Source organism: Mobula hypostoma, chromosome 6 (assembly GCF_963921235.1).
Source record: "Mobula hypostoma chromosome 6, sMobHyp1.1, whole genome shotgun sequence".
NCBI classification, from domain to species: domain Eukaryota; kingdom Metazoa; phylum Chordata; class Chondrichthyes; order Myliobatiformes; family Myliobatidae; genus Mobula; species Mobula hypostoma.
The window spans coordinates 120948628-120974575 of NC_086102.1; the positions used below are offsets into that span (position 1 = coordinate 120948628).

The following is a 25948-nucleotide window of genomic DNA, read 5'->3' on the forward strand; positions in this document are numbered from 1 at the left end:
CATATATTATCATTGTCAGCATCTATTTGAGATTGGAGAATGTGATTTTTTTTACATTGGAGTGAAGCAAATACATTTTCAGGTTTAAGGCTCCTTGGGCAAGCTGTAGGCATTAAATTTCAGCAGTTTTGATAGTAAGAATTGGCTCTCATCAGTGAGTTATTTTGACATTGAATACTCAACATATGCATGGTTCTAGTGTTCTAATGTTGATAAACATTGGTTATATTTGCTCTGCTTTTAGCTTTGCAGAGGTCAAGATTTTGGATGCAAATTTGTGATCTTACTAATTTTCTAGGATGGTGAATTTTGTTTCCTGGAATTACATAGAACTAAGGTATTTATAGAATTGTAACTAGATATTTCACTATTTCACTATCTTAAACTTTTGGACAAAGTTGATAACAAAAGATTGTTTTCATTCTGTCAGATTCAAAATATATTTGTAGTACAATGCAGATGAAATAATTGAACTTAATAAAACACCTTAAGTTGCATATTGTGAGTGATTAAACTAATCAGTTAATGTAAATAATTATACTGAGAATAATAGAAAATTTTGCAATCATTTCTTTGAGTCCTTGACATTTGTATTCATGAAGTGAAAACAACTTATACATTGGGTCATTTGCCAGTAAATGAAGAAGAAAATAGCAAATTAAAGTTCATAATTAATGTATTAATCAGACAATATTTGGAAAGTTAGGAAAACTTAACAGCATTTGTGTAAATTGGCACTTTCATTTAATGATGAAATGGACATTTCCAAGAAACTTTTTTACAAATGGCATGAAACTGAACTGTGTGATATTTCATTCTGCAAGGTAGAAAATTATGTTGGACCTATGTGAAAATCATTTACAGTAAGGGTGGTAGTTGAGAGCACAGAGACTAGGAGTATCAGAAGATATGTGCTTAATTTTGTCACATAACCAAATTTATGTTGCTTTCTCAGTTCTGATCATGGTTAAATGATGTGAGAAGCTCAGAGATTTCAGTGTCATCGACTGTCAAGAGTAATTTCTTCATTGAAGATAGTTATTGCCTAATTCTAGTTTGGTAATTATATCTGCTTGCTCTTACCAGCCCATTCCAGGTCCAAGTCTTAGATCAAATGAGAATGAGTTGCTTCCGTATGTGATACTTGTGATTAGAATTTTATCCTGCGAAGTTATAAACTAACATCCCACTCCTCATCTTGCTGCTGAAATAGCTGAAAATAGTCCAGCTTAAATCACTGCTCTGTCAAATTACTGCTATGTCATCCGGAGGCTCAGATGATTGCCACCATTGACGAGAATCCTCAGATTCAGATTTATTTATCACATGTACATTAAAATATACAGTACAATGAGTAATTCGTGTAAACCAACACACATACGGATGTGCTGGGGCCAGCCCACAAGTGTCGCCTCACATTCCCGCACCAACATAACATGCTCATAATGCTTGGCTGAACAACAGAGAATACAATAAGTGACAGAACATTAACATTAAAATAAGCCCCTTTCAACACTCCCACCCTCCCTCCAACTCACCCCCACACACAGATAATCCTCCAACTCCAGAATCCAGACTCCATTCTCCAGGCTCCGGGCTTCAGTCATCAGGCTTCCACTTCCAGACTTCTGATTGGCCTTCAGGCTCTGATCTTTGGTATTAACCCTGGATTAGATAATGATGGGACCAGAACTCCAGGTACACTGACTGACCAGCCTTCATGCCTCCTGCTCGCACAGACACATCCGAATGTGGGACAGCCCAATATCCACAGATGTCTTTTGTCATCGGTCCACGTTGCTGGCCTTTGAACTCAAGCAGAGGTGTAGACTCTAGATGTACTTTATTTCATGTCCACATTACTGGCCATTGAGCATGGAGTGAAAGTCTTGACTCTGAATGTCCTTTGTCATCTGTCCACAGCATTGGCCTTCGAACACGGAGCGCAGTGTGGAGGCCTTACTTCTAACTCCACGACATCACTGTTACTAAACCATAACCTAAGCCCTAACTGCCCTCTCTGTCCCCCAAACTGTAAGAAACAACTACAAACGTAAGTCTGAGCCATAATCCTGACAGAAACACAGCTTGACATTGTCAAAACAGGAAAATTCTTTGATAGGTTTTAACTATTATCTTGTATGCCGACCCATATTTGGTAGAATGATTACCAGGCCCCATAACATTTAAATTGCCATACCAGATTATGATACAACCTGTCAGAATGCTTTCTAAAGTAATCTGTTGAAGTGTGTTAGAGTGCTTAATGATAAGATCTTCCTCCTTAACCTCCCTAGAAATTAAAGACACTGGTGCTCTTTCCTTATGAGTGCATCTAAGTTCTGGGTCTGGGACAGGGCATCTGACATGTTAATGCCCAAGAATTTAAAGCTCCACTGCTGATCCCCCAATGCAGACTGGTGCCTTCCTTTTCTTTCCCGTAGTTTTGCTGAAATTGAGCAGGAGGTTGTTGTTGTGGCTCCACTCAACCATGTGTCCTATGCCACTTTATAAACTGATTCATCACCACCTATGATTCATCCAAAAACAGTAGTGTTGTTTGTGAATTTTAAGATGGCATTGGAGCTATTGTTACCAATCTTCACTGATTGAGGTCTGTTGATGAGGAAGTCAAGTATCCAGTTGCAGAGGAAGTTACAGAAGTCCAGGCCTTGAAGCTTGATGATGAGTTTGGATGCGATGATTGTGTTGCACAGTGAGCTGTAGTTGATGATGTTGAATTCCTGATGTTCAGATGGTCCAGAGCAGAGTTAAGAGTCAGAGAAATTGCATCTGCTGTTGATTTTTTGTCATGGTAGGCAAATTGGAACAGATACAGGTCATCTCTGAGGCAAGAATTTATTTCTGCCACAACCAACCACTTGAAGAACTTCATTGAAGTTGATGTAAGCACTTCCTTTTTGAAGCAGGTGGAAACTTTAGACTAGAGAAGCAGGAGGTTGAAAATGTTGACAAATACTCCAGCCAATTGGTCTTCACAGATCTTTAGTACTTGGCCAGGTACACCATCTGTCGAAGATGCCTTTCATGAATTCATCCTCTCGAAGGATGCCGAGACCTTGGCTTCAGAGACTGAAGTTAAAGGGTCATCCGGAAATTTATGGGTTTGTCATAATTCTCCTATCAATGTGTGCATAAGAGACATAGAGCATGTCTGACTGATGAGTTGCTACCACTAATACTACCCAATCATACCTTATAGTCAGTTGTGTTGTGCAAGTATTGCCACAGCTATCAAGCACCCCTCTGTGAATACAGTTTAATTTAAATTTGCCTTTTTCTTCCAAATTGGTCTTCCGAAAGTAACACCTGGATTTCTTATACAACTCTCAGCTGTCATCCCTAAATGCAGAGATCCAACCCTTAGCAGATTATGAATTTCCAGTTTTGTCGAGGGCTTCTGGGTGGGAAGCTTCAGAAGATTTTTGTAGGTACACACTGCATGTTCTTATGAAGCTGGTAATGACTGTTAGCTCTACTAAAGAATCCTTGAACATGGTTCAATCTACTGACTCCAAGAAATTCTGAATTTGCTTCTCTGTTTCTGCTGTACTGCTCTTCACTGTCCTGTTCACTACAGTCTTTGTCTGTAGGCAGGCAGAAGAAGCACAGTCAGGTGTTCGGATTTACCAAAATGAGCAGGCATTCTTGATGGTGGCATAGCATTGGTAAAATGTCTTGAGTCCTCCAGTATTGCAGGTAATGTGTGACAGTAATTATGTAGAGACTTCGTCAAGCTAGCCTGATTTAAAGTTTCCCTCCACAATGTGACAGGCTTTTCATAGTTATCCTGTTTTCATAGTTGTTCTTGTTGATTACAGCATCTCAATTCTTCAAACGCTAGCTTGATGTCTGCCTGATGTATGGTAACAGCCTATAAACATAAGGCTGTTATCATTTTTAAAATCTGATTTAACTGGCATATTATAGAGTTTTCTTTTACGGCCATCTCTGTATGTAAGCCACTCCTGTGTTGCAAGCATAAGCCAGTTAAGCTAGGACATTTAACTGGAGCCAGGTCTCTAAGAACATAGTACAAAAGTACGACGTAATTTTTTATTATCAAAGAACATTTGTATCATCATATACAACCCTGAGATTATTTTTCCTGTGGGCATACTCAGTAAATCTATAGAATAATAACTATAACAGGATCAATGAAAGATCAACCAGTGCGCAGAAGACAATAAACTGTGCAAATGCAAATATAAATACGTAGCAATAAATAATGAGAATTTGAGAGGATGGGATAAAGAGTCCTTAAAGTGAGATTATTGGTTGTAAGAATATTTCAATGATGGGGGAAGTGAATGTAGTTATCCCCTTCTATTCAAGAGCCTGATGGTTGAGGGGTAGTAACTGTTCTTGAATCTGGTGGTGCAAGTCCTAAGGCTCTTGTACCTTCTACCTGATGGCAAAATTAAGAAGAAAACATGAACTGGGTGGTGGGGATCTCTGATGAGGATGGGAACAGGTGGTAGTCTATAAAAGATCATCACCTTCTCTTGACTGCAGTTGACAGATTTGTTGAGTTGTTAGACTTCTGCATTGCTATGGATAGGATATGCTGAAGTCATATTGAAGATCTCAGTAAATGCTACACAGAGGAATCTTTACCCCTTTAGGAAGTGCAAACCATTTCACTCCATGAACATTAGTACAATTTGGGATCACAAGCAGAAAATAATGGGTGGTAAACTAGAGAGCTCTTTTATTCTTAGGCATTTTTTTGGACCCACCATGTGCAGACCATGTGGTGATTCTTGGCGGTCAAAGCCAACACTCTGAACACCTGACTCCTGATAACAAGTGTACCAGCAAAAAGAACAGACTTATAATAAGATTGATGTAATAACCAAGAACAATGATTTGAGACAGTGATTGTTATTCTTAGGAGTCAAAGACCCATCTTCACTTTGAAGATGGCTTCTATTCTGTTGAAAGCCAGCACAACTTTTCTAAGTCGGGTAGACCAAATCATATTTATTAGCTCCAAACTGGGCACACATGAGGTCATGTGGACCATCAGTAGCAGAAATGAACGCTCACTATCTGTAAACTCATTGCCCAGCATCTCCTTCATTCTAAATTACCAGTAAACAAGGGGATTAATCCAGGTTCAATAAGGAATGCAGAAGGCCATGTGAGGATCAATATCAGCCATGCCTAAGAATGGGAATTTGTTGAAGCTGCAATGTAAATTATGTTCTTTTTAATATATATGAAAAAGGCATAACTAATCTCTAATCCAACAGATCAGATCCAAGCTTTCCAGTCCTAACATCATGAATGGTGGTGAACAATTAAATACTTAATGGGAACAGGTGGTAGAGACTCCAAGAACATTCATAATTTTCAGGAACTCAGCATAGAAGTGTTGAAAAGATTAAGTATTAGAGTTGAAGATCTGCATTCTGTTTCTTATTCACAGAGCAAGAGCGACAATGGAGCAGTAGGATTGGGAGGGTGATTGATGAATGTAGAGCTGTGGATCTAGATCCTGACATGGATTTTAGTAAGGCATTTGACAAAGTCCCTTATGGGAGGCTCATCTAGAAGATGAAAGTGCATGGGATGAATGGTGAATTGGCCATTTAGATTAAGATGTGGCTTGCCCTTAGAAGACAGAGGGTAGAGGTAGAAGGGAATAATTCTAGCTGGAGGTGTGTGATTGGTGGTGTTCCGCAAATGGCAGACAAATGTGAAGTGTTACACCTTGGTAAGTCAAATGTAAAGAAACCATACAGTGTTAAGGACAAGATCCTTAACAGTGTTGATGACCAGAGGGATCTTGAGGTCCAAGTTCATAGCTCTGAAAGCGGCTATAAAACTCTAGTTAGGCCGCATCTGGAGTACTGTATACAGTTGTCGTTGACCCATTCTAGGAAGGATGTTGAGGCTCTGGTGAGGATGCAGAAGAGGTTCATCAGGATGTTGCCTGGATTAGAAGGAAAGTGCTATAAAGAGAGGTTGGACAAACTTCCATTGTTTTTTCTAGATTGGCAGAAACTGAGGGAAGATCTTGTAAAGATTTATAAGATTATGAGAGACATAGATAGAGTAGACAGATAGTGTATTTTTCCCAAGATTGAAATGTCTAAATACCAGAGGTCATGCACTTAAAGTGAGAATGGGTCATTTCAAAGGTGATGTGGGGGCAGGTTTTTTACACAGAGAGTAGTGGGTGCCTGGAATGCACTGCCCAGATGGTGGTACAGGCAGGAACATTTAAGGGATGTTTAGATATACATGTAGATGTTAGGAAAATGGAAGGATATGGACATTGTGCAGGCATAAGGGATTGGTTTAGTTGGCCATTTGATTATTAATTTATTTGCTTTGGCACAGTATTGTGGGCCGAAGGGCCTGTTCCTGTTCTGTACTGTTCTATGTTCTATATCTGTGAGTACCTGGCTTGATCTGTCCATCATTCTTTATCCCTTTTTGGTCGATCATCCACCTTTGGCCCCTATCATACCACTCTCCCTCTTCCCTTTCTCCCATTTCCATTCTTAGTCCTGATATGGGGTTTTGATCTGAAACGTAAACAGTTCTTTTTTCCCCTACAGATGCTACTCAGCCTGTTGAAATCCTCCAGCAAATTGTTTGTTGTTCCAAATTCCAGCATCTGCAGTCTCTTGTGTCTCCCTCTATGTTTGAGCTTACTACTTGGAATGCTCAGAATATTAATGGATTGATGGAACTGTAATATTTTTGTATGGTCATGGGTTTTTTGTGAACAATACTGGGACATCAACTTATGTATGCCCTGTTTTTGTTGTTGTTTAATTTTGTTTTGAAAGCACTTGTCTAGAAGTTTGGCCAAATTACATTTATTTGTTAGGTACTACTGTGCTCTCAATAGAGTGAGCAGGAAGTTCTCATGAGTTTCCAATTAGAAGAGCTCTATCATTTTGGATAAAGTAAATGCACTGAAAGTAGAAGAACACATTGTGAAGCTTCTAAATCCAAAACAATTTAAATGCAGGAGCTGTAAATTTGTATATTACGATATAACTCTTGTGAAACCCCTGTTTTCTTGGACTTCTCTGGACTCTGTGCCGAAAAACCCATAGTTGTCAGCCCATGTAAGTCTAGGGAATACACATTCCAGTCCCGCCAAATCCGTGAGATTGGGATATCTATCCCACTTAAACCCCAGTTTGTGTGAGTGCTGTGTGATTGGCTACCCTGATCCAACATGTTACCATGAAGTAACAGTAACTGAAGTAATTACAATTAAAGGATATATATTTATAGACAATAGACAATAGGTGCAGGAGTAGGCCATTTGGCCCTTCGAGCCAGCATCGCCGTTCACTGTGATCATGGTTGATCATCCACAATCAGTATCCAGTTCCTGCCTTACCCTATAACCTTTGATTCCGCTACCTTTAAGAGCTCTATCTATCCTTTTCTTGAAAGCAGCCAGAGACTTGGCCTCCACTGCCTTATGGGGCAGAGCATTCCATATATCCACCACTCTCCGGGTGAAAAAGTTTTTCCTCAACTCTGTTCTAAATGGCCTACCCCTAATTCTTAAACTGTGGCCTCTGGTTCTGGACTCACCCATCAGCGGGAACATGCTTCCTGCCTCCAGCGTGTCCAATCCCTTAATAATCTTATATGTTTCAATCAGATCCCCTCTCATCCTTCTAATATTTAGGAATATTAGCTTAATTAAATGGTTAGTAATGAAAATAAAGAAAAAAACAAAAAGGAGCCATTATAACTAAATCGTCAAATGTGCACAGGTTGGAGCTCAACTCTTCCAAAACTCATATTCACTGATTCTCAGTAGACGCCCGCACCTTGCTTGATCGAATCACAGTCCCCAGCAGGTCAAATCCTACGACCTGTTCTCTCCTCATCTCCCACTGAATAAAGACAGAAGTTCACACCCGGTATCAGGCACACACGAAAAAAATCCTGCTCCCCTGATTGGATGGCTCACATTCCGAAACAGTCATTTAACCATAACCCAAATACCACTTCTACAGAAATACCATTACTTGAAATACCCTACAACTTTAGCAGTGAAACCTTTACCCCCAGGCGTTACACTAGTACACTGGTAGCCCAGTCATCAAATCTACTTAAAAGAAATATACGGTATTTAACATTTGAGTACAAGATTAGCAATTAAAAATATACTTAATGATTTTGGAAAATGTTGCTTAAAGGAGATAGCTTGCTGGTCATATGCTCTTGTCATTGCCTATCTGGTAATTTACCACTTTTCAGGCAGGTAATGTATGGACCAGCCTTTAGCTGAAGGGGAGTGATAACCATATTAGCATAGAGAGTGAAGGCAGCATGCAGGTATCATCTTTCCAGCACATTATCAATGGGGAGATCTACCACACTGAACAATAAACTATATGATGCCTTTCCTTTACCAAAATAGATGGTGTTACATTATGGAGATGTTGACTTGCCATATGAGCCTCCTAGATACTCTAACTGTTATGGTCACAATGGCATTTAACATTTTAGCCATTAATTCTTTAAAGGTTGCATCAGCAATGAAAATTGCAAAATGCCAAAGTATCTGCAAAGCCACTGAAGCAAGAAAAATGCCTGTAAACTTTCCCCATATGTGGAGTAAACCAGACAAGAGAACATAAGTTTTTTTTAAAATGCAGGATTGGCTTTTCCAGAGTTACAACAGACTGCATACTGTACATAGACATTGGAATTCTTCAGATTCCCAGCATAGCATTTTTACCAATAAAATGGATTTGCATATTTTCAACAAACATTTGTCCTTCGAGTCCATTATTCTGTGGCAACTTTATTCTAGCCAGTTTTGTCAAATTACATGCCATAAGAAGACTATAAGATATACAAGCAGAATTAGGCTATTTGGCCTTTCAAGTCTGCTCTCCTATCCAACCATGGCTGCTTTTTCCCCTCAATCTCATTCTCATGACCCTTAACAGGAGAAAAGAGAGGGTTGCCAATCAAGAACCTATCAATTTCTACCTTAAGTGCATCCAATAGCTTACCCTTCACAACCCTTTATGGCAATGAATTCCATAGAGTCACCACCCCCTGGCTGAACAAATTTCTCCTCATCTCAATTCTAAAGGGACATTCTTTTATTATGAAGATAAAAATGACAAGATGTGGTCCCAACACTGACCCCTGAGGATCTTCAGTACTCACTAACAGCTACCCTGAGAAGGACCTCTTTGTTTCTAGTCTCTGACTTCTGCCAGTTAGCCAATCTTGTATCTATGTTAATACATTGTTTCTAACACAATGGGTTCTTGTTTAACAAATTTATATATGGCACCTTGTCAAAGGCCTTCTGACTCTCCTTTGTCTAACCTGCTTGTCACCTCCTTAAAGAATTTTAATAGATTTGCTAGCCAAGATCTTCCCTTAACAAAACTGTGCTGACTTCACCCTATTTTATCGTGTATTTTCAAGTACTCCAAAATGACTTCCTTAATAATGGACTCTAAAACTTATAAATTACTGAAGTTAGGCTAGCTAGTATATTATTTCCTCAATATTGCCTCCCACCTTTCTTAAACAGGGGTGTTGTACTTGTAGTTTACTAGTCCTCTGGGACCCTCCCTGACTCCGGTGATCCTTGAAGGATCACAACTAATATTTCCAAAATCTCTCCAGCTACCTCGTTCATAATTCTAGGGTGAATTAAGCTGGTCCAAGTGATTTCCCCAGCATCTTCTCCTTAGTAATGGCCACCACATTCACTTCTGTTCCCGACTCTCTTGAACCTATGGCATGTTACTGATGTCTTTGACTGTGAAGCCTGATTCATTTTCTCTGCCATTTTTCTCCCCAAATACTAATTCTTTACCATTATTTTCCAGTGGTTCAATGTCCACTCTTGCCTCTTTCTTACCCTTGATGTGTCCAAAAAACACATTTGGAATCTTATTTTATATTATTGGCAAGTTTACCATCATATTTAATCTTCTCTTCCTTATTGTATTTTTAGTTCTGAGTCCTTCACGTGATTCAACCGGAGGCTGAGATACCTTGCCATCACTTAGGGCCACAACACTGGATACCAGTCCACTTTGTGGTGTAATGTCTGGTTACTTTGATTGTTCTAGATTCAGAATTTTTTCAGAAGTAGTTTTGAGTGCAGACAGCTCATAAATAACTTAAATTCTTGCCCATTATGGCAACCAAAACTATGCAGTTCTCCAAGTGAGGTTCAAGGTTCTCGTCCTGCCAAAGGGTCTCAGCCCAAAACGTGGACTGTTCTTTTTTCCATAGATGCTGCCTGGCCTGTTGAGTTCCTCCAGAATTTTGTGTGTAATCCTGATATCAAGTTGACATTGCAGTATAAAGTGACAGTCTGTTTATGTTGTAATGAAATGTCAATTTCTAACACCATTACCAACAGTACTAAACAGGAAACTCATTGCTGCCCTTAGCAAATATCAGCCTGATAGAGTGTGTTCTTGACCTTTGTAGTCTATCAAACACAGATTAAGATCAGACAAATTCCTTAAATTTATGACTGTTATTAAATTATATACCACTCAGCCTCACTGATTTATGTCGTTGCTAGGTACTAGCAACACATATGTAGAGGTGTCTGAATGTGTCCTTTTGTTCTTGTTTTAATTGTATGAAACTGTTTACAGTTTTGCATTGAATAATTTTAGTGCATGTAGAATAATGCATTATAATATGGTGCTCTTCAAGCTTCACCATGCCAATGTCTTCCGAGCCCAAAAGTTTTTTTACATGTACAACTTGCAAGAGTCATCCACATTTACCACTCGTAATTTCTTTTTTTTAATTTTATTTTTATTTGGATAAGGAATTCACAAATATCATGTACTTTTTTCACACATATAACCTTTTCCATTTTTTTATATGTATAAAACTACAATTATTTATACATTCTTAAGTACACATTGAGATGATATAAAAGGAAAATAAACACTTAAATAGATAATTATGTACTGTGGTAAATCTAACCTATTAGGCTAAGTAATGGTATTAGTTGTTAAGAAAAATGGTAATAATAGTTTCCATATAACCCTTCTGGACCATTTCCACTGGTCCAAAATGTTGTGTGTAAGCCTATGTAACAACCATTGTAGGTGTTTATATCCTAACTTGTTCATGCTTGCTCCTGCCCCCAGACATAATTATCCAATCCCTATGTACTTATTTACTTAATTTTTTCATTTTTTTATCCCTTTCCCAAATCTTTCCCTTTACTTGTGTTAATTCTCTATTTTCCAAAAGAAAACCAAAAAAAAGCCATTTAGACTAGGGGTGCTTACGTTAGCAATATTACTGTGTTGATGAGAAGAGCAGTATAAATCATTAGGAGAGTCATCTAAAGTCTGCTTGCATTGGGGTTATATATTCAATCCATTTATTCCAGATTTGATACAATTTTTCTTTTTGAATTCTCAGGGAGTAAGTCAACTTTTCCATTTTAAATATTTCCAAGATAATTTCGTGCCAGTCTTCTAATGTAGGTGGTATTGGATTTAGCCATTTTCTAGTGATTGATTTCTTACTTGCCGCTAAGAGGGCCTGCAGCAACTTTATATCTTCCTTCTGTTCAAGAAACAATACATGCCCCAAATAGAGCATCTCAAAGTTCAGAGGCATCTGGGACCTAAGTACCTTAACTAATGTTCTATGAATACCTTCCCAATATAGACTTAATTTAGGGCAATCCCAGAAAATATGAAAATGATTTGCCTCCTTGGAGCCGCACCTTCTCCAACACATCACATTTGTATCTTTATATTTTTCCTGATATGGGGTCTTGAAGTATCTTATAATGTTTTTCCAACAATGTTCTCTCCAAGTCAAAGAATTAGTCGAGGACCATTGAAAGGTGCAGATTTTCCCCCAAGCCTCCTCTGAAAGTACCAACCCCGCTTCTTTCTCCCACTTCTCTTTAATATACAGTGTATTTACATTTTTAGCATGGGAGAGTGCATTATATAATCGAGAAACTGATTTACTAGGTATTGAACTGCAAGCCGAATTCAGAATCTTGAAAAATTCTAATTCTACTGTTGATAGGTCTGTATATCTACAACTCTGGTTAACATAGTTTCGTACTTGAAGGTACCTAAAAAAGTCATTATGTTCTAGGCCATGTTTGTCCTGCAGGATTTGGAAACTTTGTAATACTCTTTTATCTATAAATGAGAGGTAGGTTGTAAGACCTTTCTTTATCCATAGCTCAAATCTTTTATCTCCTTTGTTGGGAAGGATTTCGGTATCATATGCACACCATCTAAAGAGTTTTAATATGTTATTAATTCCACATGAATTAACCACCTTCTGCCATACTTTTAATGTAAGATTTATCCAGCTGTTTTTAAATTTTTCCAACGGGACCATCAATCCTTTGTCAGCTATTGATGCCTGTAGAGGAAAACTGTCAACTAATCCAAATTCTATTTCCTTCCATCTAGCCTTATATTCCCTATTACACCAATATAACAGAGGGATTATCTGTGAGGCATAAAAATAATTTCTCAGGCAAGGAAGAACCATACCTCCTCCTTCCTTCCCTAACTGTAAGGTGTTATATCGAATTCTAGGTTTCTTTCCTTGCCAAATGAAGCGGGAAATCCATTTGTCCCATTCCCTGAATTGATTATCATCCACCTCCACCGGTAAAGTACGGAAAAGATACAATAACCGAGGAAGAATATTCATTTTTATAGTATTTATCCTTGAATTTAAACTTAAAAAGGGGATAAGATTCCATCTATGCATATCTGCTTTTATCTCTGAGATTAATGGCCCATAATTTACCTGTGACAGTGTTGAAAGATCCTTCGGCAGGATTATTCCTAAATATTTTAATGATTTAGCTTCCCACTTAAGATCGTATGTATCCTGCAATTTTTTGGATGGTGTATAATTTAGGGACATAACCTGCGTTTTCTTTACATTTATTTTATAACCTGATATTTTCCCAAAGTCATCCAACAGTGTAAACGATCCTATAAATGATTTTTCTGGTTCACTCAGATAGACCAAAACATCATCTGCGAATAACGCCACTTTCTGTTCAATCCCTGCCACCTTGATACCTTTTACGATTTCGCTCTGTCTTAATAGTTGGGCAAGCGGTTCAATATATAGCGCAAAAAGGAGAGGAGAAATTGGGCATCCCTGTCTAGTGCCTCTCTCTAAGATGAAGGAGTCAGAGAGGTCTCCATTTATCTTAATTCGGGCTGTAGGGCTGTCATATAGAGTCTGAATTACTTTAATAAACTTTTCTTGAAAGCCGAATCTTCCTAACACTCTGTATAGGAATGCCCAACTAACCGAATCAAAAGCTTTCTCAGCGTCCAATCCTACTACCATTGTCTCTGTCTCGTTCTTATTAACCTGTTCTAATATGTGCAGAGTTCTCCTTATGTTGTCCTGTGTTTGTCTTTGTTGAATAAATCCAGTCTGGTCTAAGTGGATTAGGCCAGGTAAAAGCTTTTCCAATCTGCGTGCTAATATAGATGTAAATAATTTGTAATCTAAATTAAGAACACTAATTGGCCGATAATTGCCACATTCTAGTTTAGCTTTACCCTCTTTAGGAATAACTGAAATAATTGCTTCTCTCCAGGAAGGTGGAGTTTCTCCTTTCTGCAAGATCCAATTAAAGGTGTTAAGTAGTAATGGGGCTAACTGTGTCTTCAGGGACTTGTACCACTCTGAGGTAAATCCATCAGAACCTGGGAACTTTCCAGCCTTTAACCTAGAGATGGCCACGTTCAGTTCTTTGACAGTTACTGGTTCTAATAAACTTTCATTTTGTAAATCTGTAAGTTTAGGTAGATCTAAAAAATTCAATACACTGTCTATATAGGGCTCACTGGGGGCCCGGAGTTGGGAGTACAGCTCTCAATAATATGTTTCAAAACTCTCTTGAATTTTCCCTATTGTACTCTCCACAAGCTTTGTCTTTGGATTCTTTATTTTATGAATTGTATTGTCTGCTTGTTGTTTTCGTAATTTATATGCTAATAATCTAGCTGATTTACCTCCTATTTCATAATTCTTTTGTCTCAGGTAAAGAAAATTTCTTTGAGTTTCCAACGTATAAATATCGTCAATTTCACTTTGCAATTTCCTAATTTCCTGTTTTCAATTTGAATTACTTTTGTTGCTATCTACAACTTGAAGTTATTTTAATTTTCCTTGAAGGTCTGCTAATTTTTGTGCATTGATTTTTTTCATGTGAGTGGTAATGGAAATAATTTTCCCTCTCAGTACAGCTTTCAATGTATCCCATAAGATCACTGGTGATGTTTCTCCCGTGTCATTAAGGTCTAGATATTCTTTGATTTCTCCCCTTAATCTCTCCATTACTTTCGGGTTATTGAGTATATGTGAGTTTAGCCTCCATAGTGTTTTCCTCATTTTCCTTTCCAGGATTAGAGACATAGAGACTGGGCTATGATCCGACAGATCAATTGTTGCAATATTACAGTTTTTTATCCTGAGTCTATCTGTATTAAAGATAAAGAAATAGTCTATCCTTGAATAGGCTGACTGAGGGAAAGAGTAATATGTATAATCTTTACTAGTAGGGTGTAATTCCCTCCAGACATCTATAATTCCCAACTCCTCCATCAATGAATTCACTTTCCGAGTCAGAGGTTTATTCTGAGTAACTATTCTTGAAGAATCTAATATAGGATTTAATCTAATATTAAAATCCCCTCCACAAATTACTACCCCTTGAGAACTGACCATTAGGTCAAAAATGTGTCTATAAAATGACCATTCACAACCTGGAGGAGCATAAACATTCAGCAATGTTATTTCTGTACCTTCTCTTCTTCCTGTGATTTTTACGAACCGTCCTTCTTTGTCTTTAGTCTCTGAAATATGTTCATAATTAAGAGTACTTGATATTAAAGTAGCTACCCCTCTTTTGTGACTCAATTTATATGATGAATAAAATACATGCTTAAAGCCCATTCTTTTTAATTTTCCATGTTCAGATTGGCTCATATGTGTTTCCTGGAGGAAAGCTATTTGTGCCCTCTCTTTTTTCAATTTAGACAATCTTATTTCTTTTAATTGGATTCAAAACCCCATTAACATTATAGGAAATTATTTTTACCAATTCAGTTTGCATTTTTCTCTAGTAGAAAAAAAACTCTCCTTTACTAACCAAACAGTAAGCAATCCCTTCTCAACAGTAAACCAAGACATATAACCACACCCTAGACATTTTTGAACGTGTAACATTTGAAAATTTTTCCCGACTTCCCACAGTGAGGCCTGAGCACCGACCCGCCTCAGTTCAGAGGGATAACCTCTGGGGGGACTTCCGGTAGCGCTCATGGAGTGAAGTCGCGTTCTTGACTCGCTCCATTACCTCTGAGTTTTTTTTTCTCTATGGTCAGCTATACTTTAATTAACCATTAAGGCATCAACTCTTACAATACTTTGAATTAAACTGAATTCTCCGACAACTGGATGATACTTAGATCTGCTATGTCTAAGAACGGGAAAAACGGCAAGGATGGTAAACCTCCGGTTAAACCGAAAGGTACGGATCTCCCCCCGACTGAATCACCAGTGACTTTGAAAGCTATATCGGAGTTAATTCAGAGGGAAATTTCAACCTCTGTTAGGGAGATGATTCGTACGGAAATTGCAGACTCTGTTAAAGACCTGATTCATACGGAAATCTCAATTAATCTCCAGAAAATTGCCGATTCAATTGATAAGATGCAAACATTTATTGCGGAACATCAGTCGGCTATATCTGATCTTCAAAAATTCGCGCAACAAAGTGAGCTTAAGATGGGGAAAATCGAGGAAACAATTAATGTAATGAAGAAGAAACTTGACTTTCTGACTTTTAAAAACTCTGACTTGGAATCTAGAATGCGACGGCAGAATTTACGAATGATTGGGGTGCGGGAAGCTGTGGAATCTAACAACCCCATGAAGTATTTTTCTCAACTTTTAAAAGATGCATTCCCTACTGTATTTCCTGACCAACCACCGCTACTGGATCGTGTTCACAGAATCCCATCATACTCGTCTAGGTCAGATAGACCTAGGCATGTTATCTTACGTTTTCATTACTTTCAAGACAAGGAGAGACTGTTTCGATTTGCTCGATCTAAAGGTTTCATCGATTTTTCGGATCTTAGGTTCCGATTCGTGGAAGATTTCAGTAAACCAATCTGGGACCAACGGGTTCGCTACAGATCTGTGATGTCGGAATTCTATAAGATGGATTTAAGACCAGCGTTGCTGTACCCTGCACGTCTAAGGATTCGCATGTCAGATGGAGTCCTTCGTTTTTTTGATTCTCCATCGGATGCCCAGAGTTATCTGGATCAACTTTCACCTTCAACATCTTAATTGCTATTTTTTTTAATTATCTCCGTTGATCGGAGGCTGTGAATTGGTTGGTTTTAACATTTTCGTGCCCTATTTGGGCAGAAAAGTTTATTTTTGATTTCTTAATATGGTTGCTAAACTTTCTTTTCAACTGCGTCATTTCTTTCTTTTCCCAGGGGATTCTGGGTGGTTACTTCCTTTTTGTCATCTTACGTATTTCCTGTGTGGCCTTAAATTTTGTAGTTTTTTTTAAAATTTTATTCTGTTTTGCTTTTTATAACCATTTTATGTCAATAATCTTATTTTTTCTTGTTGCTGTGTTTATTCATGGGTTTGGGGTTTATTGTGGGTTTTTTTTAATATATATTTTCTGGCTTTTGTTCTGTTGTGTGTGTATTTTAATTGAGCTACCTTTTTTTTACTTTTTTACTGTTTTACAATTAGCTGATCTTTTTCATATTTATACCTTTTTTTTTAGGGAGCGTATACCGGAAGTCATGGGGGTAGTTTTAGCGCTTGCTTCTTTCGGGCGGGTCTGCTTTAGATTTTGCCTTGGGGTCTTGGGGCAGGGGGTGGTGGGAGGGGCTTCACGTTTTAGTTTGTTTCTCTTTGGGCTATATACATTATTGAAGTACTGGTTGCGTCCTTTTTCCCGGTATCTTTCGTATGTTCTGTTTCCTCTCCGGGTTTGTGGGTCGCGCCTATCGTCAATCCTCCTTGTTGTGGGTTGACTTTAGGATTAATGGAGTCTATTATTAATTTTGTCTCCTGGAATACTAACGGTCTTAATCATCCTATTAAAAGGAAAAAAGTTTTTAAAGTGTTCCGGAGACTTAAAGCACAAATTTTATTTTTACAAGAGACCCATGTACGGAGGGGGGACAGACTACGTTTTTGCAAATTCTGGAAGGGACAACAATTTCATTCGAACTCCAATGCTAAGATTCGAGGCGTCTCTATTTTTATTGATTCCTCAGTTACTTTTATACAACAGGATATTATTTCTGATCCGAATGGTAGATTTTTATTGGTTAGTGGTTTACTATTTAATAAAAAAGTAGTTTTGGTTAATGTTTATGCTCCTAATATGGATTGTCTGGAATTTTATAAATCATTGTTTAATCAGTTTCCGAATTTGAACGAGTTTTCATTGATCTGGGGCGGAGATCTTAATACCTGTTTGTCTCCAGCTTTGGACCGTTCGGCTCCTTTACGGACCTTACCTAATAAATCTGCAAATTTGATTAATTTTTTCCTTTCTGATTCTGGGTCGACGGACATTTGGCGTTTTCTGCATCCTCAGGAAAAAGATTTTTCCTTCTTTTCACATGTTCATCATTCCTATTCAAGAATTGATTATTTTTTTATTGATTCTCGTCTTATTCCTTCAGTGATTAAATGTGATTATGATTCTATAACCATTTCGGATCATGCTCCACTTAAGCTTTCTATTAAAATTATGGCCAATATACCAAATAATAGACAATGGCGTTTTAATTCGCTGTTGCTTCAGGACTCGGACTTTGTTAATTTTATGAATGAACAGATTGAGCTTTTTTTTACAATTAACCATACAGAAGATATTTCGGTTAACACTCTTTGGGACACTTTTAAAGCCTATATTCGGGGTCAGATTATTTCGTATTCTGCTGCTTTGAGGAAGAAACAGAAGCAGGAGGAGATGGCAATTGTGGACAAGATTAAAGAAATTGATAAGAAATATGTTATGGCTCCTTCTGAGGAGTTATACAAACAAAGAACTGAACTTCAAATGGAACACAGTTTACTACTCTCGTCCTCGATTGTAAACCAATTAAAGAAAACAAGAAGTGACTTTTATGTTCACAGTGACAAAATTGGCAAGCTGCTGGCTAATCAATTGAAATCTAATTATGTTAAATCTCAAATTAATCAGATTTATAACCAAAATGATCGATTGATACTGGATCATGTGGGGATTAATCAAACCTTTTGTGATTTTTATTCTTCTTTATATCAATCAGAGTCTCCTCGAGATTCTAAATATATGAATGATTTTTTAGATAAGTTAGACTTCCCTCAGATTTCACAGGATATGTCTTCTTTATTAGATACTTCCATTACAATGGATGAGATTAAGAATGTTATTTTTTCTATGAATCTGGGGAAGGCTCCTGGCCCTGATGGGTTTACTGTTGAATTTTATAAATGTTTTGCTTCTTTATTGATTCCTTGGCTCTGTAGGGTTTTTGAGGCTTCTCTGAAACTTGGTAAACTTCCTGAATCTTTTAATAGAGCATCAATTTCTCTAATACTAAAGAAGGATAAAGACCCTGCTCAATGTGCATCTTATAGACCAATATCTTTATTAAATGTTGATTCTAAAGTTTTTTCTAAGTTATTAGCAAATAGACTAGAAAAAGTACTTCCTTCTATTATTTCGGAAGACCAAACGGGTTTTATTAAAGGTCGTTACTCTTTTTATAATATTCGTACATTGTTAAATATTGTTTATACTCCCTCACAAAATGTTCCTGAGTGTGTTATTTCTTTAGATGCCGAGAAAGCTTTTGATAGAGTAGAATGGCCTTATTTATTTAAGGTGCTTGAAATGTTTAATTTTAGCTTGAAATTTATATCCTGGATTAAACTGTTATATCATTCCCCTGTAGCCTCGGTTCGTACTAACTCTTTAAACTCACCTTTTTTTCCTCTCTTTCGTGGTACCCGACAAGGCTGTCCTCTGAGTCCCCTATTATTTGATATTGCATTAGAACCTCTTGCAATTGCTATTCGAGAATCTTCAAATATTACTGGGATAACTCGGGGATTAAAGTCCCATAAATTATCACTCTATGCTGATGATTTACTTTTATATATTTCTAATCCTGAGAAATCCATTCCTGCTGTTTTAGAGTTATTAGCACAATTTGGTTTTTTCTCAGGTTATAAATTAAATCTTAGTAAGAGTGAACTTTTTCCGATTAATAAACATCTTCCCTTATATTATAAATTTCCATTTAAATTGATTAATAATTATTTTTCATATCTTGGGATTAAAATTACTTGTAAATACAAAGATTTATTTAAGAGTAACTTTTTACCATTAATAGACCATATTACTCAACTTTCATCTAAATGGTTTCCCTTATATTTAACTTTGATTGGTCGTATTAATGCAGTTAAGATGTTTTTTTTGCCAAAATTTTTATATGTGTTTCAGGCATTACCAATTTTCGTTCCAAAATCTTTCTTTGATAAAGTTGACTCTAAAATTTCTTCATTTATTTGGCAGAATAAGAATCCGAGACTGGGTAAAATACATTTACAGAAAGCTAAGAGAGATGGAGGTTTAGCATTACCTAACTTTAGATTCTATTATTGGGCTATTAATATTCGACATATGAAATTTTGGTTACTTGACCAGGACATACTGTCTATTCCTAAATGGGTAGCATTGGAATTACAATCTGTTCAGGGTTATACACTTGGCTCTATTTTAGGCTCCTCTCTCCCTTTTGATTCGAAACGCCTTAAGCAGGTCTCTAACCCGATAGTTAAATATGCTTTGTGCATTTGGTTTCAATTCAGAAAATTTTTTGATCTTAATCAATTCGGGTTAGCGATTCCTATTTTAGGTAACATATTTTTTCCTCCCTCTTTTACGGATCGCGCTTTTCAAACTTGGAAGACTAAGGGTATTTTACGGTTTTTGGATTTATTTTTAGATGGTTCCCTTATGTCTTTTGAACAATTATCTAATAAATATAACTTATCAAGAATACATTTTTTTAGATATTTACAAGTTAGAAATTTCCTAAGTACTATACTTTCTTCCTTTCCAATGCTTCCTCCTACATATATTTTAGATTCGATAATTAACCTCAATCCATGTCAGAAAGGTGCATCGGCTGTGATTTATAATATTATTATGAAACTCAGGAAAGCTCCATTTGATAAGATTAGGGTAGATTGGGAACAGGAATTGGGGCTTACCATTTCTGTGGATGATTGGGGGCAGATTTTACAATTAGTTAATACTTCCTCTATTTGTGCTAAACATTCCCTAATTCAATTTAAAGTGGTTCATAGAGCACATATGTCCAAAGATAAGTTAGCGCGTTTTTACTCGCATATTAATCCTTTCTGTGATAGATGTTCGGGGCAGATAGCCTCTTTAACTCATATGTTTTGGTCTTGCCCTACTTTGGAAACTTTTTGGAGAGATATTTTCAATATTATTTCTAAGGTATTAAATATAGATATCTCTCCTCACCCTATTACTGCTATCTTTGGACTACCTAAAATCTCTAGTAATCTTTCCCCTTCAGCCCGTAGAATGATTGCATTTCTTACTTTAATGGCGAAAAGATGTATTTTACAACATTGGAAAGAGCTTAATGCTCCAACTACCTTTTTTTGGTTTTCTCAGACGATTTTATGTTTGAATTTGGAGAAAATTAGAAGTAACCTTTATGATTCTTCATTTAAATTTGAACAGACTTGGGGACCTTTTATTCGATATTTTCATTTAATGTAATATTTACCCTTCTTGTTTTTTTTTCACTGTTTTTAATGGAGGTCGGGATTGAGGACGTGATTTTAAGTTTAACTCTGTTTGGTTTCAAGTTAGAGCATTGCTTTGCCTTGCTTTTAGTTAGTTGCACGGTGGGTTTTTTTTTGGGGTTTTTTTTTTCTTTTTTTCCATTGATATATATAAAATTTAGTATACTATTATGTTATCTTGGTTTCTTATGTTTAAATTACATTGTTTGTAGTATTTTTTTTGGTATTGATACCTTTTGGAATTTTATTATACTTTAACATTGTATTAATGTTTATATGGCTTACCTTTTTTGTATACTTACTCAATAAAAAGATTTAAAAAGAAAGAGGGATAACCTCTATCTTCACCGTGTTAGAGGGCCCTCAGCAGTTTGAATAATCATAAAGAATTTTCTCCTATTTATGTCTCGACCAAATTGCTATCATTCAAGTTATTCCGCCTAGTTTATTTTCAGTTACCAGTTTTCATTTTACCTTTAAGTCCGATTTACTCTTTTCAGTCATTTCTCTTAATTAATCTGTGTTCTCTGTACATTCGCGTCTGAATATTTGCAGCTTTTCCTTGTAGTTTGACACTCTGGTTCGTGTGGAGCGTCCTCGCCCCACTAACTGCCACGACTTCTGCTGAATCCTCTCCAGTAGCGACTCTGGTTGGGTGATAACTTTAATAGGTAGTCCCCGGTCCGCCAGGTCCGACGTTGCCTCCTCCACCGTAGCGTAAGTTTTTGTCCCTTCGTCGTAAAAGACTCTCATCCGAGCTGGATACAGGGTCTGGAATCTGATGTTGTTTTCCTTCAGGACTCTCCGTGTTTCCCTATATTCCTTCCATCTGGCAAGAATCCCCAGTGCGTAGTCGTGGTCTAAACTGATTTTACAGTTGTTCCACATGAAACCTTTCTTTTGCCATGCCCTTTTAAGCACCTCTTCCTTCATTCTGTAACTGAGAAATCTGATCAGAATCGATCTGGGCTGGGTGCCTGCCGGAGGCTGTGGTGCCAACGCGCGGTGAGCCCTTTCTATCTGTAGGTCTTTTGCGGCCGGTATATCAAGGTTCTTTCTAAGTAGCTTCTCCACGAAGGGAATCATCAATCCGGGTTTACCTTCAGTTCCTTCGGGAACTCCGTAGATTCTCACATTTTCCCTTCTCGAGCGGCCTTCTTGATCTATTAGTTTCCACTGGAGTTGGTCTTGTAGCTTCAGCATTTCTGCTATCACCTCCTCTGCGTTTTGTAGCTTCTCTTCAATTCCAACAATCTTCGCTTCGGCTTCATCTATCCGCGAGTTAGTTTTTACTATTTCTCCTTTAATATCTTCCAGCTGTTTGCTGTTATCTTGTCGGAACTCGCAAATCTCTCGGAGAATCAAAGACAGAGTCACCGATTCCCCCTCATTATCTCCATCCTGGCTTGCCGTGGGGGAGCTAGGCCCGTCGCCTTGCTGCGTCTCTTTATGTTTATCAGCCTTCGGAGCGGACTTTTTAATCTTGTTCTTGGACATCATCCTTGCCCCTTTTATTAATATAGTTATGCAATATTAAGTATTTGTCTAAATTCGATTTTGGGGCAGTTTACCTTCTTTTTTGTCGAGAGACCTTTTCCTTACGCCGCCATTCCCTTGATGACCCTGAAGTCCCGCACCACTCGTAATTTCAAAATTTGGAATTATGAAGAGCACTTTTCTACAATTGGTATCTAATGAGGGTAAGATTTTAAAATAGCATCTCTAAACAGGAAATACCGCTTAAAGAAGTTTATTTGATTCATCTTTCACTAGGAAGTATGGGACAGACACGGGAACAAACATGGATGATAAGCCACTGCATGATCAGAAGTGGTCATCATTAAAGAAAGCAAAAACCCTTAACTCTAAGTTTGGAAGTTGTGATCCATCATAAAATATCCATCAGCAAGGCATTTGATAAGGTACCCCATGCAAGGCTTATTGAGAAAGTAAGGAGACATGGAATCCAAGGGGACATTGCTTTGTGGATCCAGAAATGGCTTGCCCATAGAAAGCAAAGAGTGGTTGTAGATGGGTCATACTCTGCATGGATGTCGGTAACCAGTGGTGTGCCTCAGGGATCTGTTCTGGGACCCTTACTCTTCATGATTTTTATAAATGACCTGAATGAGGAAGTGGAGGGATGGGTTAGTAAGTTTGCTGATGACACAAAGGTTAGGGGTGTTGTGGATAGTGTAGAGGGCTGTCAGAGGTTACAGTGGGACATTGATAGAATGCAAAACCGGGCTGAGAAGTGGCAGATGGAGTTCAACCCGGATCAGTGTGAAGTGGTTCATTTTGGTAGGTCAAATATGATGGCAGAATATAGTATTAATGACAAGACTCTTGGCAGTGTGGAGGATCAGAGAGTTCTTGGGGTCCGAGTCCACAGGACGCTGAAAGCAGGTGTGCAGGTTGACTCTGTGGTTAAGAAGGCGTACGGTGTATTGACCTTCATCAATCGTGGAATTGAATTTAGGAGCCGAGAGGTAATGTTGCAGCTATATGGGACCCTGGTCAGACTCCACTTGGAGTACTGTGCTCAGTCATGGTCGCTTCACTGCAGGAAGGATGTGGAAACCATAGAAAGGGTGCAGAGGAGATTTACAAGGACGTTGCCTGCATTGGGGAGCATGCCTTATGAAAACAGGTTGAATGAACTCGGCCTTTTCTCCTTGGAGCGACGGAGGATGAAAGATTACCTGATAGAGGTGTACAAGATAATGTGAGGCATTGATTATGGGGATAGTCAGAGGCTCTTTCCCAGGGCTGAAATGGCTGCCACAAGAGGACACAGGTTTGAGGTTCTTGGGAGTAGGTACAGAGGAGATGTCAGGGGTATGTTTTTTATGCAGAGAGTGGTGAGTGCGTGGAATGGGTTGCCGGCAACGGTGGTAGAGGAGGATACCATAGGATCTTTTAAGAGACTTTTGGATAGGTACACGGAGCTTAGAAAAATAGAGGGCTATGGGTAACCCTAGTGATTTCGAAGGTAGGGACATGTTCGGCACAACTTTGTGGGCCGAAGGGCCTGTATTGTGCTGTAGGTTTACTCTGCTTCTAAAAGATTCTGTAGTCCTCTTCAGTGGCAGATTCCCAAACAGCAGTTCAGTTAAGGACTTCCCTTCAACTGATGATCAAGGTGAATCTCCTCCTCAGTTTCTCATTTTTTAAAATTTAAAACCTATATGATTCATGTAAATGTGTGCTTAAATGTTGCAATGGAAATGCCTGGTGTAAATTGTATCCAGCATAGTTATATAAAAGAAGTGCCAATCTCATTTAAGGATCAACTTGCCATTCATTTTCTATGCAATATAAGATGTTAATGGGACTTGAAACATTTTGTGTAAATTGTAAAATCCATGAAAATACAATATTCCATGCTTTACTGTACCAACACTGATTTTGAATACCAGTATTTGCATTATAATGACAGGCATTATAATGAAATTCCCCAAAATCCCAAGAATCAGACTCAGCCAATTCAATTCACCCCACATTATAACAAGAACAACAGAAGTACTGGAATAAAACAGAAACTTTGGAATTTTACAACATTGCAGTTATAATATAAAAGACTTGCACCCTAAAACTAGCCTTATCTCTAGCAAAGTCGTTCCCATATATTTACAACATGGGCACCTTTCTAATAATGGGGAAAATTACCCAGTTATGCTCAAAAAGCATAGCAACACCTGCTTAGTCTACTCTCAGTCATTAATACATTGATATAAAGTGTCATCAAAGGCACCTACAAGCAACAGCTAATCACCAGTAAGGAATTCACCAATCCCAATTTGAGTTTTGACGGGACCATTCTGCTTAAGCCATCCTCACTGACTTTGTGCCAACATGAATAAGAGGTGAATTGCAGAGCTGAGTTGAGAGAATCTGCCCATGACATGAAGGGAGCATTTCCATTTTCAGAAAGAATGTTATTCCTTAAGCTTGAAAGGGACATGAAGATTAAGAAGATGCATTCCTCATATCTGATTTCCTAAGCAGGGCAGGAATTTGGTACTCTTGTGCCAATATCTTTAACTGATGCTTGGAAAGATTTGTAAACAATGATACTGATGTCCTAACCAGTGTCTTTTCACACTACTTGCTCATGGTTTTATGCTCGAGCTTTGTTGGTGATAATGAGGAGATGATTTTGTAATAGAAACTTGCTGTCTTTGATGAGCCTGATCTGACAAGAGCACAAGCAAGAGCAAAGAAATGCTGTGTGTAGGATCTTGTTTATATAGAAATACGCCGGAACATTTACAAACTCCTTAACGTGGGGCAATTAAGGATAGAAGGGAGATATTTGGAAGGTACAAAAGATATTAGGGTAAAATATTAGGGTCATTTTTTAGCTCTTTTGTGGCACTTTGGCTATGGAGCTCAATTGCCCCAGTTGCCATCAGGATGAGGGTCCTCAGGAGGAGCTCAACCTTAAGCCTGAGATAACCTTCCTTCAGTCTTGAGTCACAACCAGCATTTATGTGCTACCTTGTACTAAAAGGCAAACTAGTGAGGTGAGTTGGTGAACTAACTGGCAACTTATGAATGTGAGTACCTCTGTTTGGCTGCCATTCAGGGTAGAGCAAAATCTGGTGCCAGAGTGGTCAGAGAGTTGAAGCTGAAAAGATTACATCTCAGTATTAGTAAAAAAATATAGAAGCTCTCATCTTTACTTATTTTTTGAAGTCAAAGTTGTAATTTTATTGTTCCATATTTATAGTTATTAATATAGATCAACGTATATTATAAATCTATATTAACCCCTGATCCTGCCAAGCAGATTGTCCCTCTGAATGCACCTGCTCTGTTGAACTCGCCACTGTGAATTTTTACCATGAGGATGTCCAAGACTACTGAGAGCAAGAAACTGTAGATGGTAAAATGCTGAAATAAAATATAAAGTGTTGGAAATATTTAGTGGGTCAGACAGAATCTGTCGTCTGATGGATGCCTTTAACCTAAATGTTAGTCCTGTTTTTACATCTACTGGTACCGTTTGACTTGATTCAAAACAACATTTTCTGTT

At 37.8% G+C, this 25948-nt stretch overlaps 1 protein-coding gene across 2 annotated transcripts in view; it reads left to right on the forward strand.

The window, feature by feature from the left end:
• LOC134348350 (sperm-associated antigen 16 protein) overlaps window positions 1-25948 on the forward strand; it is an 856325-nt gene that overhangs the window by 94825 nt on the left and 735552 nt on the right. The window lies entirely within an intron of this gene.